Source organism: Bison bison, unplaced genomic scaffold, assembly GCF_000754665.1.
Source record: "Bison bison bison isolate TAMUID 2011002044 unplaced genomic scaffold, Bison_UMD1.0 scf7180017864171, whole genome shotgun sequence".
Lineage (NCBI taxonomy): Eukaryota > Metazoa > Chordata > Mammalia > Artiodactyla > Bovidae > Bison > Bison bison.
This window is the reverse complement of record NW_011494743.1, coordinates 4,967,461-4,970,682: the sequence shown is the minus strand read 5'-3', so window position 1 is coordinate 4,970,682 and position 3,222 is coordinate 4,967,461. Positions and strand designations below refer to the sequence as shown.

The window sequence follows — 3,222 nt, the reverse complement described above, 5'->3', positions numbered from 1 at the left end:
CTGTGATCACTCACAGCATCACAGAAGAAAAACCTTGTCACCTAACACTTCAGCCCAAAAGGCTGAATCGATAGCTCTAACCCAAGCCTCAACCCCAGGGAAAGGAAAGATTGTAAATATATACACAGACTCAAAATACGCCTTACTTGTCTTACATGCCCACGCATCTATCTGGAGAAAGAGAGGATTTCTAAATGCAAGAAATTTCCCTATAAAATATGCGGCTAACAGTTTATATCTCATAGAAGTGGTTCAAAAACCAAAACAGATAGCAGTCATCCACTGCCATGGGCACCTAAAGGGAACTTCTCTAATGTCCCAAAAAAACAACAGGGCAGATCAGGAAACAAAGAAAGCAGCCCTGATGTCCCTAATTGTAATGGCTTTAATCCCATCCCTTATCCCTTCTAACATTATACCCAGGTACTCGACTTCCAAAGATACCTGGGCACGAGACAGAGGGGGAACTAAGGGGACAGACAGATGGCTGGGCCATATAGATCGGAAAGTGCTCATACCTCCCTCTGACCAATGAGAAATTATTAAAGGGCTACATGATTCTCTCCATATGCGGAGAGAAGCAATGTCTACAATTGTTTTCTGACTTTTTACAGGGAAAGGGCTCCCAGAGACAATTAAGAGTATTACTCAAGCATGTGCCTTTGCACCACCCATAACCCAGGAGGCAACCCCAAGACTCCCCTTCTTGTTAGCCCAGTACAGTGACATGGGAGACTTATCCCATGAGGATAAGGAAGATGACTGGCAAATAGATTTCACTCAGATGCCCTTCTTCCAGGGCTTCAAATATTCGATTGGCAAAAAAAATTGTTCAGATTTTTTCCTAAGTTGTTATAGAAAAACCTAAATGAACTTTTTGGCCAGCCCAATACTTACTAGGCTTTAAGTATTTTCACTGAACAGACAGAAGCCTCCCTCACTAGAACTGAGAAGGCAACTGAAATGGCTAAGGTGCTTCTAAAAGAAATTATTCCTAGATTCAGATTGCCTCATCACCTTCAGAATGATAATGGACCTTCATTTGTAGCAAAGATGACCCAGTTTTCTCGGGCTTTAGGAACTAAAAACCATCTCCAGTGGGAGAGAGGTTTAAGAGGGAGGGGACACATGTATACCTATGGCTGATTCATGTCGTTTGACAGAAAACAACAAAATTCTGTAAGGCAATTATCCTTCAATCTCCATTCATTCTGAAGACCTCAGGAAAAGTGCAATGGACTAATGATACTCTAAAGAAAACCTTGGGCAAATTCTGTCAGGAAACATCAGAGTTGTGGTATTACCTGCTGCCAATTGTCCTTTTAAGGGTCAGGGCAGCCTGTAAAACAACCACTAAGTTAATAAGCCCTTTTGAAATAACATATAGAAGACCATTCCTTACTCTGGACATGCTAACTGATCCAGAAACCAAGGCTCATCTTAAATACATTATAAACCTAGGCCAGGTCCAGAGGGCTACATAAGAATATGGCAACAGCTTGGGCTGGCGGACCTCGAGGAGCGCGGATGGGGGCCGCATTGCACCAGGAGATGGTGGCAGCGGTGGCCCTGAGCGGCGCCAAGCGGAGCCTTCGGGCCGAGCTGAAGCAGCGTCTGCGGGCGCTGGGGAGCGGCTGCGCCAGTCCCACCTCTTGGCCCAGAAGGTGTTTACTCATAGTGAATGTCAAAAGTCCAAAAGAGTGTCCATCTTTCTGAGCATGCCAGATGAAATTGAGACAGAGGAGATCATCAAGGACATTTTCCGACAAGGCAAAACCTGCTTTATCCCGCGGTACCAGTTGCAGAGCAATCACATGGATATGGTGAAGTTAGTATCACCAGAGGAAATCGCGTCACTGCCCAGAACTTCCTGGAACATTCAGCAGCCCAGTGAGGATGAGGTTCTGGAGGAGGCCTTGTCAACAGGGGGACTTGACCTCATCTTCGTGCCTGGTCTCGGGTTCAACAAACAGAGTAACCATTTGGGATGGGGCAAGGGCTACTATGACGCCTACCTGAAGCGCTGTCTGCAGTCCCAGGACGTGAAACCCTACACCCTGGCCTTGGTTTTCAAAGAGCAGATCTGCCTCCAGGTCCCGGTGGATGAGAACGATGTGAAGGTAGACGAAGTGCTTTACGAAGACTCGGGAGCACCTTTGGCTCTGACGACCGCAGCTGAATAATCAAGGTTTTGTGCCAGAAAAAGTCGAATATGTGTATTTTCTCTTTGTCAGAAATTAGTGGAAATTGCACACTAATGTGAATATGGGCTACATTGTTTTTAACGTTAAGATACACCTAACATGAAACCAGTTTTAAAAATCAATAGCTCTGTGTGTGATAGAACATTGATTAAAACGGAGGCTATCACCATGTGATTTTCAATTTAACTTTCTGGCCTTAATGTCCCAGGTTGGTCTGTCTGCTTGGTGATGGTGGTGGTGGTTTAGTTGCTCAGTCAAGCCTGACTCTTGGCGATCCCATGGACTATAGCCTGCCATGCTCCTCTGTCTATGGGATTCTCCAGGCAAGAATACTGGGGTGGATTGCCATTACCTCCTCTTGACCCAGGGACTGGACCCAGGTCTCTCACATCACAGGCAGATTTTTTACCACTTGAGCCGTTAGGGAATCCCTGGTTCTGCTTTGAAGTGTAAGTTGAACATTTATGAGGTGCTGTGCTCCAACTCAGAGTGTGAGGGGAAAGGAAATTTATGGGGAATGGACACTGTCATGAAGTCCTATCAGGGGTCTGGGTCAGTCTGGCAGGCACACAGAGACCCAGCAATTACTAAATGACTTGGAGTTTGCTTTGCATTCAAAGTTCCCCAAGAATATTCTCCCCTTTCATCATGGCTTCACTTACTCAACTGGAAATTATGTCTGACGCTTTCTAACATTTGATGGACAACAGACTGAAACCTTTTATGATTTAAATATTTAAATCTGGCTAATGTGTTCCCATCTATGCTGTTCTGGGTGTCAGTCACTGATGAGTTTAAGATCTGGTGTCTTAAAAGGATGCATTTTAATCAGTTCTAATGAGATGGATGAAACTAGAGCCTATTATACAGAGTGAAGTAAGTCAGAAAGAAAAACACCAATATAGTATAATAACACATATAGATGGAATTTAGAAAGATGGTAACGATGACCCTATATGCGAGACAGCAAAAGAGACACAGATATAAAGAACAGACTTTTGGACTCTGTGGGAGAAGG

At 44.5% G+C, this 3,222-nt stretch overlaps 1 pseudogene; it reads left to right on the top strand.

The window, feature by feature from the left end:
- The first annotated feature begins 1,551 nt into the window (after nt 1-1,551).
- LOC104990179 lies at nt 1,552-2,183 on the top strand (annotated as a pseudogene).
- Nucleotides 2,184-3,222: the final 1,039 nt, after the last annotated feature.